Raw genomic sequence first — 16,306 nt, 5'->3', positions numbered from 1 at the left:
ATAAATTTCTTGAAGCTTCTAACGTTTTGGAAGATTGCGGTTTATATTATCAAAAGTTAAGAAATACTTATTCTTCTAATTATATAGATAAGAACCAATCGTTAAAAATTTATTGTCTAGTAAGGAGTAAATTGATGTAGTGAACTATTAAGTTTTCCGGGATGTCTCTGCTTTTTTATTTTTAAGGATTAAATGATATAAAAAAGCACAATTTTCAATTATTTATTTTTCTCTATATATTGTATTATATATATAATATTCTGTGCTTCTGAAAAAGTCTGTGCAATCAACATATACTTATAAATAGATAATCATAAATAATATATTATATTATTAATATTTATTCTTGAAAAACATTTTTCTGGTGATAACAATGGAAAGATTGAGTAATTATTCACTCTTTCATGTAGAAATTGCAAAAATAATAATCCTGCAAAAACCTTGTAGTAAATCATTGAAATGAATGCTGTGCTTTCAAATAGGTCAAGTATATATAAATATAAAAAAAAACAACCGAATTACATTTTAATATTGTCATATCATTTCAATTGCAATACGCATTGTGTCAATTTAGCAAAAAAAACTATTCAAAAGTTTATTGGCCTCTGTCACATAATTAACTTCACTGACGGTGCTTTATCAATCAAGCAGTAATCAGCACTCATGACTGACCTTGCCACCTTCTTATATCAACCATTTTTTGCTTAATTATTATTAAATAATTCACAACGTTTTGTCTTGCAAAAAATGATGACGACAAATTTGGAAGTTTAGTGAACTAATATATATATATCGCGTAATTTCTTATAGAATAATCAATTGAAAGTCTATCAATGAATTGACTGTAATCAGGAAATGAAATGTAAATAAACAGTATATATAGTATATATATAATATGGAAGCTGATAATGCTTATCAATGAAAGCAGTGAATGTTTATTTAATAAAATAACAATTTAACTTTAATTATGAGTTTTATATGAGTTTTAAAATAGCAATTTATTAAGTATATTATATTTTTTATTTTGCAAAAAACGATATGTAATACTTCAAGCTATAAAAAATTTACTTTATACAATGTCTGCAATTCTATCTCTTTGATTTTAAGTCAACATACCAGAAGCATGACGCATGATGGAAGTATTAAAAAAATATATATTAAAACTAAAATATTCAACAAACATACAGAAATCCCGGCTTAATTTTTATTCCCATTTTCTTTCGGACTAAAGTTACCACGAACAAACGCCTACGTCAGTTAAGAACGTTAAGTTACTAATGTTAAGTAATAGACATAAAGCAAAAGAAAAAATAAAAAAATATATGTAAAATGTGAAAAAAAAATAATAACTTGAAGTAAAAATATGAAAATCAACAGATTAAAAAGCCATACAGACATATCAGGCAAGGCAAGCCTCACCACTCTACTTTAAAGTTGGCAACCTTTGAAAGAATGCGGACCTGCTGGTACCCCACACAACAAAACAAAAATTAAAACTTTAAGAAAACAACAACAAATAACAACAAAAAATGTTAAAAATATGTAGACTTAATATGTATAAAAAAATACATTTTCCTATGAATAAGCAATAGCCAACATAATAGATCGCTACAAATGACTGAACAATGGGCTATTCATAACATCGGTATATGCAGGACGTGATTTCAGTTCAATACTAGAACTGTTTCAATGTAGTAGGAAGTTTGGAAGTTTCCGAGAGAATCTATTTTGTTGGTGCAAAAGCTTATATTTCATCCTGTGTCTGTTAGATATATCTTAAGATTTCCTTCAATTAATGCTAAGAGAAGTATATAATCCTTGACCGTGGTATAAACAACTTCACCATTGCAATTAACTTAAATTTTTTCAAACGTATTTTACAAACGGTAAATAGTCTTGTATACTACACAAATTTATTGTGTCTTTTAAAAAAACAGTGAAATTTGATATAATGATAAAATTTCATTATCTAGAAATTTAAAAAATATAAAGATATTTCTGAATATAGGTAAGATATATAAGATAAGATAGATTAAGATAGAAATTTAAGAATATCTAAAATTCTAAACATGGAATAAAATTCAAATGCAATGGAGAATATCAATTCAAAAACTATTGGATGAATTGTAAGACCCATTAACCCCTTCAACGCATTCTCAAATAGACTCTGAACATTCAGCAAAGAGAGTAAAAAATTTCGCTTTTGCGAAATAGATGCCAAAACATCTATACATATTTTTTCCGTATGATCAAAATTCAGTAGCAGCAGATTCGTCAATTTTCGAGAAAGACTCGTTTCCTTTACATGATAAAATCGTGAAACAAACCCATGTTATTTATTCAGTTCAAGCGCTTGAAGTTAAGATAATAGACTACATAAATCATATTTAAATATAAATTTCTTTATAAAGAAAAATAAAACTTTATTTAAAACAATAGCTTTTATTGATATAGAGTTTGTGATTGAAGCCATAAAAGTGTCGCCAACAATTTATTTACATAAAAAGGCGGTGTTAAGATATATAAGGTAATACGTTAAATTGATGAACAACGTAATGAACACCTAGGGATGATTTCATAGTCGTAGCTTAAGTCTCCAAAATGAGAGCAATTTTTCTGATTTAATTTATATTTAATACACTACTGCCACATCAATCATTCAAAAGTGAGATAGTTCGGATATTAACAAAGACATATGGAAAAAGGAACCACCAGAACAACGTATTGTAAAAGGCAAAGAGCAATACAAATATCTATGTTATTATGATATTGTCAATATCAATATCAATTTTTAATTATATTGATATAATCTTATATACATTTTATAATTATAAGACAACTAATAAGACATTTCATAAGAGTACCGCTCTAAAGTGAATAAACAAAACTCTGGGGCATGCCACAACAAACTGCCAGGCATCACATACGTAAGTGCTATTACTGTTGTTGTTCTGCTTGTTATGGCTGTATTGCTGTATCGCTGTATTGCTGTATTGCGAGTATTGTTGTTGTTGAAATGTCTGTGGTTTTGACTGAAATCACACTTTAACTCATACCACAGCTGAGTAAGAAATTGCAACATAGTCACTAGAAACATGCAGCAGACCCAGGGCCGGCTTCAAGACGAGAACAACAAAAAAATTATAATTTCCTTAAAATTGGTTTGGTTTGCCTTTGAAGAGTTATTCAGCTTACACATGCGCAACTTCAACGAAGTCAAGTGTCAGTTTACAGAATGTGGCGCTTGTAAGCAAAATTATTGCAAAAAATTTATTAAAAAAATTAAATACAAAAACAAAAAACAATGAAGACAACAAAAAAGAAAGAAGCAGAGTAAAAAAATGAATAAAAGTTCTTAACTTGCAAAAAATTTCAATTGAAATGCCGACTTCATCAATGCCGCCATCTAGTGGACAAGCGTAGTACCGCTCGAGCTTGAGCGGCATATGAGTGAGAGGACGGACCACAACAATTATAGTGGCACTGGATTAAGTGAGGAAAAAATGTGGTTTGTCCACAAGACAACACAAAGTGGCAACTACAGCTGCGCTTCTGACTGCGACTGAGACAGCGCACATAAATAAAGCAAATATCATGCAAATTCTTTGAGGTCGTTCATTGGTGCCTCCAAAGTGTATTAAGTGTTTTATTTTTAACAACGCGGCTTTAACCGCAACCGATGAATTTTATTACAAACTTAATATATTTTATTTACGAGCATGCCCCTCTACTCACATGCCCCTCTATAAGCATGCATGCACATGTATCTGCGCATATTTTGAAATATTTTTATGCAAAATATGATTTTGTTAATTGGCAATTTTCTTCAGGTAGCAGATATTGTTGCCTTTATCTATGCTATTTTTAAACTGTTCCCAGTTTAGATACGCTAATTACACTGCACGACAAGCTGGTATACTTTTGTATGGTATTTGCTATGTAAATATTAAAAAGTGTATCTTATCGCTACACTCGTACGGCTTTAATTTTGATTAGTTGACTCTTGACTCTAAAAAAAAAAATAGAAAAAATCCATAAAAAATGCATTTAATAATTTTAAGTACGCAGCGGTAGAAATTATAAATGAAAAAGTGAAATTACTAATTACAAAATTTCGTTGCCACTCCACAGCCAAATTGCAGCCATAATTAAGATTTTCACCTAATGGCAGCATTAACATGATTTTGATAGATACCAATGCTGCCACTTAATTATGCACTTAACTTGGTTAAGTGCAACTCACGTTAGCTACACTTTCTGCCACAATTAAATATAATAGTTTGAAAAATTATTAAAAAAATTTATATGAGAATTCAAATTAATAAACAAATTTATTCATTGTAATATTTTCGGCTTGCATGATTTTTTTTCAACTAAACCAAAGGGGCAATCATGCATAAATTAAATTTTCACTTCAAGATTAATTGATAAATTGCATGCAGCATATTGAGCAATAAGTGCAGCATATGCTGCATATACAGCACATGTCGCAATGCAGAGTATCACTGGTGCTACTTATAGTTTTTTAATAGCCTTGAAAGCGTACTATATGTTCTCATATCCGTTAAAAGTGAAAGAAGTAGATTATACGTCTATTCGGATAAATTCTTCATTTTGTAATAAATAAACTTTTTTTTGCTTTTTAATCTGCTTTTATAATTTGCATTCATAATATTGTGTTTTATATTATATTAATTCCCATGGTTATTCACATTTATATTTTAAAACAAACGGAATTAAAACAAACAAATTATGATTTCCTTAATCTTCAGTACCATTCCTACAAAGAATTAATATTATTAACAACAAAGCAAGTAAAGATTGAATTGCAATCCATGAGTACATCTTCCTCCAATGAAAAATTTGATGCGATTCTAATAATTTTTAGATGATTTTAAAGAAATATATATATACCATAGTATATACTTATATATCATAATACCTTTATATTAATATCAAAGTCCTAAATCCCTTAAAAATGATTTCGCGAACTACTATAATGTGTATACAATATGCATCGAATACTCGACAATTACGTAGATAATTAATTGAAAATGGATCCAATAAATGAACATATCTTTCATTTAAATTTCTACATCCATATATGCTTGAATAGATAGGAAGACATATGTGCTTACATGTGTTACCATCAGTTTTTTCATTGAAAACTGATCCATTTCAGTCACTAAAACTCTTTTTGATATCTAATTAGTCCTAAAATTATTATAAGTTATATTTATTGAATTAGATATGCTTTTACTATTTTCCTATGGCCTGAAAAAGTGTTCTTACTCTGAATGTGAGTGTTACTCTTTGCTATCTCTTCTATTACATTACATGTTTCAGAAAAGATGATTTGAGTTTGCAGCGTGATCAGTGACAAAATCGTTGAATTTTATTTAAATAGAACATCGTATGGAAGTGACCAAAAAAGCTGTGGACTATGGACTTCGAAAATGTCAAAAATATTATTTCAATCGATGAAATATGAATTTACCAGTAGAATACTGAAACAGGTCTACAGTATTCGGAATGGCACCTTGCAGATGCGCCTAAACGCAAAAAACTACGTACAATAGCTCAAAAATTCAAGTTCTTTTGACTGTTCGTTCGAAGGAGGTTACTTCACTACCATAATGCATCCACTGTCCTGTCTTGTGTGTGATTGTTTGGCCAAAAATAACAGAATTGCTCCTTATTCATTTAATATGGTGCCGTGAGACTTTTTTCTGTTTCTCAGATTTTCTAGATTCACTCTGAGGATAACTTTTTAAGTCGATAATAGAGAAATCGTAGAGGATACTAAAGGCCATACTTTTGATAGCATATAAAAAGTGTTTTATAGACTCGCAAAAGTATATGTGTAACGCCTCAAATAGTAATTATTTTTAATATGATAAAACAAATATTAGGAAATGAATTAACCGTGGTTGATTTATTTTGAAATATACTTAAGGATAAACTTAAAAAAGTTTATATACTGAACTGCAGATCTCAGCGAAATAATAATAATAATAGAGAAATCGCAGAGGATACTAGAGGCTATACTTTTGTTAGCATATAAAAAGTGTTTTATAGACTCGAAAAAAATTTTTATGGGATAAAACAAATATTAAGAAATGAATTAACCGTGGTTGATTTATTTTGAAAGAAATTTAAGGATAAACTTAACAACATCTCTTAATCTGTAAAACTGTATCTGTAAAACTGAACTGCAGATCTCAGCGAATAGTTGAACTGTTTTTAAACAGTGCTTAAATATTGCTATAGCCCATGGAATTCTTTTTATATAAAATTTAAAAATTTTATAAATAAAAAAAATTTGTGTAAGTTTTTGATATTATTTTACCGTCTGATGTAGATAAAAATTAAAATGTTTTTGCTAACGCAGCAAAGCTTCATGCAACAGTGGTGCTATATAAGAGTGTTCTGATGTGTTTTTACCAAGTAGCTGTAATTTAAGCTTTTTATTGGAGTTCTTATACTCCAATGTGTTCTATAGCCAGATACATACATCTAAACATTAATATATTTGTATGTAACTGGAAAGAAACATGTGGCATGGCATATCTCGCACAAGTTGTATTCTACACCACTGAAAACTGGCTGACCTTCACTGTGGCACAGTGAATATGAGAAGTTTTCGTTACGCTGCTGACTTTGTTCAAATTTTTTGTTATATATGAGTATGTCGGTCTGTCCGTATATCGGTCCGTCCGTATGTCGTACACTTCGAGCGTTGAGATTCAATACTCGCTCGAGTACTGCACCTGTTTGACGAGATACACTTGGGGATTTGTGAAGCTCATGCAGCAGATGAGCCAGACAAATTAAGCCCAGAAAAGGTAATTAAGAATCTTTATTTAATACTAATTTCGATTTATATTGAATTTGATTTTCTTGCAGTTAAAATCCAATGAGGTGAGTCAGTAATATTTTCCTCTTAAACGTACACTTAAATATTGGAGAATCTATCTAGTGTAGTAACTGAATAGTTTGAGATAATCTGGCTTTTGTATGCTATGTGCTTAGTTGAATGTGTGAGTATTTGGAGATATGATAATTTTGCTACGGAAAATTGTAAATTTACCCAAACTTAACGAATTGCAAAACATACTACGAATGATTACAGTAACATAACTACGATAATAATTTGCACTCCAGTGTTGAGTACTGCAAATTTTTTTAAATGCAGTAGTTAAAAATTATTATTATTTTTCAATTTAACAAATGTTTATGATAGACGAAGTCAAATTACAATGCTCACCTAAATTATAATTTATCTAATGATGATGACTGTGTCAGCCATGGACATTTTATGTACGTTGAATTTGTTGTTTAATCTGAAAATACAATTTATGTAAACAATTATTAAATAATATAAAAACGCAGGAAAAATATAAATAAACTTTATGTAACTAACTTTAAAAGAGAGGATCTATATATGTCCTCCAAAATGAAGTTGCATACTAATAGAAAAAAAATAATATATATATATGTATATTTTAACTAATTAAGTAGATTATTCTTAACAATAATATTTCATAGATATCAAAAAACACTTTATATTTAAATCAAGGTGTCATCATAAACATGTCTCAACTATAACACTAAGTAAGAGGTGAGGGTTTGATAGATAGTAAAATATTCTCTAATTTGTTTTTTGGAAGATTTTATTGAGAAGGTATTTCTCATTTTTTACAATGATTTTTGCATTTTATATTTCTTTTGATTTAATTTATCCATCCGCCACTCCTTTCTTTTTGTTGCCACTATTGTTGTCGTTATGTATGCGCAAGTATGAATGTCAGTATATATCAAGTTTAATAAGAAATACACTTACATGATGTCGATTCAAAATACTGTGTAACCTAGTATTCAGGAACCCACTAGGTTGTTAGTATAAAAGTTTACTAAGAAATACACTTAACAAAAGTCAATTTAGAATACCCAGTAACCTAGCAGTTGGTAGCCCTTATCAAACTGAATTATTTTGATATATGTATATTATATTATTTGAAAGTATTCATATACGTTTCTGTTTCTATTTATATTATATTATGTTGACACTAGTTGACTCTGCACTTTTACTCTCTATTAACTGCTAGGTTTCTTCATAATCCCTCTCTACGCCTTGACTGGGTTATTATTTATCATTTCATTGGACTAAGCAGTACTTGACCTAAGATCTGCATACCTCCCGGAGGGGCCTGTAACGATTCTGAGATTTGATGACGCATAATAGTTCATATATACGATATATTGTACGTTTTTCATTTACTTTAAATAATATATTAATTAATTAATTTTTTAGATAAAATCGATCTAAAATATTTATGGTTGATATAGATCATGATCATGATTGTATCTAATGCTTGGCAATATTCTAGGGAATGTGAGGAAAAAGAGACATTGAAAATATTTTTGCGCAATACAGGTAGCGTTATACTTTTTTTTATACCCTCCAAGCAAGTTTAATTAAAGTCCATTTTTACATAAAAAATTACTAGCAGCAAATGAAATTGTAACTGCCATTTTAAGCTAATTTATGTCTCTCTTACTGTGAGTACGGGAACAAAATGAATTATTCTGGATGTCTTCAATTAAAAAGATTCGCTGAAGCCTTGAGGTTAGAACAAAGTATCCAACTAATAGCTAAACTAATAACTAATTTTTCATTTCAGAGTTGAATAAACTTTTCATTTTGCATTATTATGCCACTAGAAATGAAATTGTCATTTTAAATTATTGCGATAATCAAAGCACATGCAATACAATTAAATGCACGCATATATAAATAATTGCAAAAGCAGTGGCGCACATAACAATATTAACCAAGGGGACTATATTTTCCAACAAACCAATTAATTAGGGTGAAATATAGGGGTATAGTAAGACACCAGTATGAGACATTTATTTATTTCCAAGTTTTTATCAGTATTAATAGTAACAGACTCAACCCCTTCCCTAAAACTTTAACAACGGCCATGGGTATGAAATTATATTAAAGTTTGAACCAAAGTATTTATACGTAGAATGGTACGCACGCATGCGCCTGTAAGCGCAAATATGTAATTGTCATTACAGATCAGTGTCGACACCTGGTTTAATGAAGCACCACAACAAATGCTGTCTGTCGCTGATATTTTCTGTTTGCATTATTACAGCAAATGTTGCTCCTCATATTGTTGGTGTTGCCGTATTATGTCCGTAGTACTTTATGTTGTCGATTGTTTTTTTTTGTTTGCAAAGACACGTCATATGGTGTTGGTATTCGGTTACATTTTGGCAAGGATATGATGTAGCTGCTTTATAGTGACCAAGGTATGAACTCTCAAGTACTAGACACTAGTGCTGTTCACATTATTCGAAGTTTTTAAAAATTCGAAGTTCTTCGAATATTCGAATATTCGCATTTCAACGAAGTCTTCGAAGTTGGAAAAAACTTCGAAGTTTTTGTGAATTTTTATTCTCGAAGTCTTCGAAGTTTAAATGTAGTGAAAAACTTCGAAGACTTCGAAGACTTCGTAAGCAAAAAGTGAAGTGAGAGCGCACAATGCAAACAAACGTGCATCACACAAATTATTTGAGGGATGAAAGCGTTTGCTTTGTTTGTACGGTTTTATGTTTTTTGTTGTTATTCTATGCAGAAAATTAAAAACATGTTTTTTTGTTTTATTTTATACATAAAATTTTTTATAATTAAATATGTTCATAAAATATATTATTATTAAATATGATTATTAAACATTATTTTATATTAAATAAAAATTCATTTTAAATAACTAATATTTATATTTATATAAAAATTATATTAGTGAAAATTTTAAATATAATAAAATACATGAAAATTAGATGGAAATTCTTTTATCAAATTTGCTTATCTAAACTAATTTTATTTAGATACTTCCTTATAATATTATGTATTTCTTTTCCTAGAATAAGGGATTTAAAAATTTTCCATAAACAGTAAAAAAACTGTAACTACAACAAAACATTCAAAATTTTATAATGCAAAAATAAATTTGCGCTTACCTGCGTGATCATCACAGCTCATACAGGTCAAATAATTAGGCATTAATGAGCAAAACTCATTTTTCCATAACTAATTTTCAAGGTTTTAATTTGTGATTTTCTTTTTAAAGGAAAATGAAAATTTTTATAAAATTCCATTACTAATAAAATCCATCAATATCAATATTTTCATATTATTACGTATATATTTTATATTATAATAAAAATTTTCTCAAATATGATTTTTTAAATATAAATAATAAATATAAGTTATTTAAAATGTGAATTTTTTATTTAATATAAAAAATATTTAATAATAACATATTTAATAATAATGTATATTATAATACATATTTAATAATAAAATAAATTTTATGTAATAAAATAAAACAATAATTTTCTGCATAGAATAACAACAAAAAACATAAAACCGTACAAACAAAGCAAACGCTTTCATCCCTCAAATAATTTGTGTGATGCACGTTTGTTTGCATTGTGCGCTCTCACTTCACCTTTTGCTTACGAAGTCTTCGAAGTCTTCGAAGTTTTTCACTACATTTAAACTTCGAAGACTTCGAGAACAAAAATTCACAAAAACTTCGAAGTTTTTTTCAACTTCGAAGACTTCGTTTACTATTCGAATATTCGAATTTCTTCGAATACTTCGTAAATTCGAATATGAACAGCACTACTAGACACACCTCACTGCTTAGGGCTATGTCCAATTTATGGCAAGCTCAAGTGTTTTCGTTTGACATGTGTTAAGATACTGAAGTCCACAAAGTAAAACAATGCAGAAAAAAACAGAGATCAAAGGTTTTATTCTTTTTTACTATATATAATATTAAAAAATAATTAAAAGAAATTTTAGCACTATCTATATATACCATATATTACTATATTAATTAGTTATTGATAACACAATTTAGATGCTAAAAGTCAAATTTCTAATCAGATATTGTGTTATCGACACACAAGCTGTCAGGACTTACGAAGAAGACATTGACCAAATATATACCGCAACAGAAAAAAAAGTCTCCTTAATACAATAACTGTTCATGTTTTGTTAGATATATATCTAAAGAGATTAGGTGCTCCCAAACGCGAGTACTCCGAAGGAACGATTTAATATTTAATGTGTCATTATTTGGGATGAAGAGCCCTCTCTCGACAAACGAAACTTACGCTCTATAGGTCGCTCATCCTCCCTGTGCTTCTGTATGGCGCAGAAGCATGGACGTTATCACAGAATGATGAAGCAGCACTGGGAGTGTTCGAGAGAAAAGTTCTTCGTAAGATCTTTGGTCCTCTACGAGTTGGCGACGACTACCGCTTTAGAATGAACCACGAGCTGTACGAGCTTTATCACGACATTGATGTAATTCAGCGCATTAACATCCAGTGGCTTCGCTGGCTTGATCATGTCGTGAGAATGGATGAAGACGCTTTGGCGAAAAAGGTGTTTGAAGCAGTAGTCGGCGGAAGAAGACGTAGAGATAGACCGTGTCTCCGGTGGAGTGATCAAGTTAAGGGAGCACTAACTGGACTTGATATACGAGACTGGAGAAGGCGCGCACGCAGCAGAGGCGCCTGGGGAGACATGCTGCGTCAGGCCGAAACTCGGTAACGGGTTGTTATGGACACATAAGTAAGTAAGTAAGTGTCATTATTTGATGGTCTCCAAACAAAGACTTATCTCTTGAAGAGATTTCTATTTTGAGAAGACATAGCTCGAATTCACTTTCGATGAAATAAAACTTTTGAAGTTTATTATCGAAACGAGATAGTTTACTACTAGTGTTTCAAGAGGTGTTGTGAATCTCATATTAGGTCCTCGGCCTAATATTCACATTATGTTACGTTCTATATTTAGGTTTAACGTAATATTAAGAATGATAATAATAATAAGAATAGTAGTTACGTAGTAAGTTAAGTGGTTACTTCTGTAATAAAAGGAGCTTCTTGGTATCAATCTTCTTGTGGGTTTCTGTTCACAAGCCATAACGAATTTGTTTCTTTCTGGTAATAAATTTACCAGAAACTTTATGCTTTAACTGCCAGCATTGCAATTATTGACGCCAAATTGACAAATACTTGACAATGGTTGGTTACTGGCAATTTGCGTGTCTGAGATATTTTTAACAGCGTATCTTACGCAAACAGAGAATTACGTGCGATATTGCAAAACGCACATGAGTACAAATATATTTTGTAACAAAGTACATATAATTCACAAATTGCTTTCATTTATTGTATTTCAAAATCATTCAAAAATATCGAAATGTTGTTGATTTTGTTGATTTTGTTGCTCTTTCGGCTGCCATGAAAAATCACTCATGTGTCAAGCGGCTGAGCTTCATAGTCTCTATGAGTTGCGGTATGTGACAAAAGGTGTCAATTTCTTTATATGACAACGAGGTGTGATCTTGACTCTAAGGAATTTGACAAGTTAACATTTGTATCATCACCTTTCTTAAATATTTATGAGCCGTGCACATATTTTACTATAAAATTTTTTTTCTATTTTAGAGTAGCCATTTCTACGAAATGCAACATTTAAGTGATTTTTATGCAGAATATATTCACGAGCCTACGTTAGTTGTTGGCAATGATATACATATATGCAAGTCCTCCATGAGTAAAGAATTAAAATAAATGTTGTAATTTATATGTTAGAAGAGAATACATTTTGGGTGGAGCTAATCCCAGTCTGGAATTTTAGAGTGTTTGGTAGAAGTCTGGATTGAATAAGTTATGTTAGGTTGGGATAATGTGAGTATAACCTAATATTATAATGGTAACTCTCATTATAATGGTATAATGGTATCCATTTCGATTGTAAATAAAACCTAATAAACTGCAAGAAGTGTGAGTTCCTTTTGTCGTTACTTTTGCTGTAGACTATGTGCATTTACTTTCCTTGCGAATGTAGTGAGAGAGAGATATGTGAGTAGCATTTAGCTGTCGATGACGATGTTGAAAGGGTCTGGTATATATATTCGAACGAGTATCCAAGTAAAATTAAAGTATTCAGTTACTGTTCTAAGAACATATAATTAAAAATCTCTTTAAATTATAAATAAAAAAATCCAATTGAAAAATTGATTATATAGTGTTCCGTATTTTGATGCAGAAACTTTTCAAAGACGAACAAATAATGAAATTGAAGAACTACTAAGAAATGAAATGAAAATATAGTGAGATACATTAAGTCGCAAAGGTTACAATGGGCTGCTCATGTAGTACGAATGGGATCGGAGAGAAGGCATAGGCATACAGTTAGGCCAAGAACAAGATGAGATGACAACGTGTATGGTGATGCAAGAAAGATTGGAGTAGTGAACATGAAGAGAGTAGCAGAAGTTCGGGACAGATGGAGGCAGATCGTGAGGAAGGCCAAGGTTCATACTGAACTGTAGTGCCGGATATTGACGGATATTTTATTTTGTTACATAAATTTTAGCAATTATTTGCATTTAAATTTTATTAATAAAAAAGTGTTAATTAATATAGAGATTTTCTGGCAACATTTCTTTCCATGATAATATTTTTTAATCAAAAGATTAAAAATTTTGCTTAAATTTGAGTCCAACAAACTTAATATGAGAAGATAAATCTCAAATATACTGAATATGAAATCTGCATAAAATAACTGCAACATTTTTTTCTATAGAAAAAGATGCTGTAAATATGTGCCTTCTGCAAATGTTTAAATTTGTTTTATTTGCTTCATTTTTGTAGATAATTGTTTGGAGATAATTTAAAGTTATTCTAATCTAAATAATTCCAGAAAATATCAAAATAAAACATTTCCTGCTCTTTTTTCTATCTTAATTGGCATTTTATCTGAGTGTTGCTGAGTGTTAGTTTGCATCTGCTGGAGTCCGTTAGGATTCTAAGTCTAAGTCGTATATCGTTGTTGATTACGAAAATTATAACTTATTCATAATGCAGAGACAACACTTTTACCCGTTTGTAGAAGATGTAATTTCAAATTATTAACTGCATGCAACTAATCGCAGATATCACAGTCAAATTGCATATGCAAGTTGCATCTGCTATTTTATTTCTTCAATTACATACAAACAAGTGGTAGAATTGTATCATTAGCATTCTGCAATATTTTCACACTAAACAATTCCATTCCTTTCTATATTAAGGAAGTTACTATAGATATAATAAAATTTAAGTTTTTAAAATTTAATTAAATTTGTAATTATTCTGTTTTTCTTGCTACAAGGTATTCTATTATGAGTGTCAGAGAAAAATCATTTAATTAAAATAAATGTTAGAAAAGTGCTAATGAAAGATTTGTCTATCATTTAAAGTTAGCAAGAGGCAGAAAAATACTGAAAACTATCATAACGAACTTCTCTGATAAACGGTCACTTATTAAATTAATTTTTTTTATTGTAATTTGAATTAATATATATATTTTTGCATTTATATTTATATTTATATTTTTTTTTATATTTAATAAACATATTTTTGCGTTTAAGATTTAGCTAACGTTGAGTGCTCATTTAAGAGGGTTTTCAGTGTTGGTTGGTTGCAGTGCAGGTCATTCGATAACTTCCATATTTCTCAATTAGCGATTTTTCGCCGTTTTGCTACCACATTTCTCGCAAGAACCCTAGTATAGAAGAGTAGAGACTAAAGCATCCCTCTGAATTTAGTCTGATAAACCATCAAAGAAGTAACTTCCTAGGAATCTATATCTTCTGGACGCCAAAAGCCGGGCATTCACAGAGAAACTGTAATATGATTTCTTTTTCCTGCAAGTTTCCACAACTTTTGCAATGAGGATTATGTGCAATGCGCAGTTTCTCTGCGTGGGTCCTATACACCAATGACCAGAAAGAACTGCAGTAAGCCTTGTAGTGTTCACGCGGTCTCTTTTGATGAATTCCGAGGACCTATTTTTATTATAGATGGACCATATTAACCTGGAAGTTGCACATGACTTCAGTGTAGTTCAGAAATATATTAAAAAGACTGAATATTATTAAGTACGTTATTTTGAATGCCAACTCACTTCTCATTGTATTCGTATCTTATAAAACTTTGACTTTATAGTTGGAAATTTCTAAAATTGGGATGTTAATATCAGTAACCAGATCGAGAAAATATATTTTGTGTACAATTACAACAATTTATTGGGTTCGAGTGGCAATGATATGTGTTGCATTGACTTGCAACTCCTAATCAGTTTATCAACTACTACATTGACTAGTAGACTCTGCGGACATTGGCACGTACATGTAATTTTTTTAATTGCAGACAACAATTTCGCAATTGTTGAACACAGCATTGAGGCAACAAGTTGCATGAGGCACAGCAAACAGTAGCAACATATCACATGACGTAGTAGTTCTGAAAGCCATTGACAGCGGCTGTTAAGAGTAGTTCGGATTCTAAAAATAGTGCTGATATAATAACTAATTAGAAGTTATTAATGTCTTTTTAAAAAGGATATGCAAAACGTTAAATTTTTCTTGTATTTTGGTCGTCTCAAGCATTGTTCTGCTGTTATTAAGTATTTACTATAATTTTATATTGAGTGAACTATATATAAAGTGTTATTAAGCGCTAATTGAATTGCTCACTTTAGTATAATTAAGATAAACGATTTGTGTCAAGACAATTATAATGTCTCGAAGTTCACAAGAGCTAAAGCGAGACACAATGTCCGTGACGCATTTAATGTGATGTATCGATGGGTATGATGGAAGTAATTTATAAAACAAAAATTGATTTTAAAGAAAAATAAAAAATTTTATTATGACAAATTGAAAAATGCTTAACACCGTAAATATTATATTTTATTACGATTAAGTCAGACATTAAATGTAGGCTTAGTTGAAAAAATTTTTATTACTCAATGAAATGCAATTTTAAAAAGATATAGTCAATTTTAGTAAAGAATGAAAGTGATGCAGTACAAAATACTTTGTAATACTGGTTTCATTTCGATTTATCATAAATAATCTGTTACTGTATAGTTGCTCTTTTTAATGAAATGGACTATAGTAGCCAAAGTGTTAGATATCTGCACTTAGGTATAAAAATATAAAATAACAACAAAAATTGACAGGTATTCGCACCAAAATAATGAAATAAAAAATAAGAAGAAAATACTGGAAATAAAAATGTGCTCGCTTATTGCTTTAAAAATGGAATAAGTTCTATAGAAAAATGCTCTGGCTTAGATAAGCACAGACTTTTAAGTACTAAGCCTCTTCATCTCCACTGCTCTCCGAGAGAACGGTGAGAATATTATCCATTCATTTCA

The 16,306-nt window shown here is 30.0% G+C and overlaps 1 protein-coding gene across 2 annotated transcripts in view; it reads right to left on the bottom strand.

The window, feature by feature from the left end:
* LOC119678030 (serine-rich adhesin for platelets) overlaps positions 1 to 16,306 on the bottom strand; it is a 155,524-nt gene that overhangs the window by 26,714 nt on the left and 112,504 nt on the right. Inside the window, exon 1 of one of the 2 annotated variants that reach the window (XM_038089665.1) lies at positions 7,268 to 7,346. The exons of the other annotated variant lie outside the window; for it this stretch is intronic. The gene's annotated coding sequence lies outside the window, so the exon portion shown is untranslated. Of the gene's footprint in view, positions 1 to 7,267; positions 7,347 to 16,306 lie in introns of those variants that run through there. 2 annotated transcript variants of the gene reach the window in all.

This window comes from Teleopsis dalmanni, chromosome 2, assembly GCF_002237135.1.
Source record: "Teleopsis dalmanni isolate 2A chromosome 2, ASM223713v2, whole genome shotgun sequence".
Lineage (NCBI taxonomy): Eukaryota > Metazoa > Arthropoda > Insecta > Diptera > Diopsidae > Teleopsis > Teleopsis dalmanni.
Note: the sequence above shows the minus strand (reverse complement) of the source record. Positions and strands in the feature narration are given on the sequence as shown.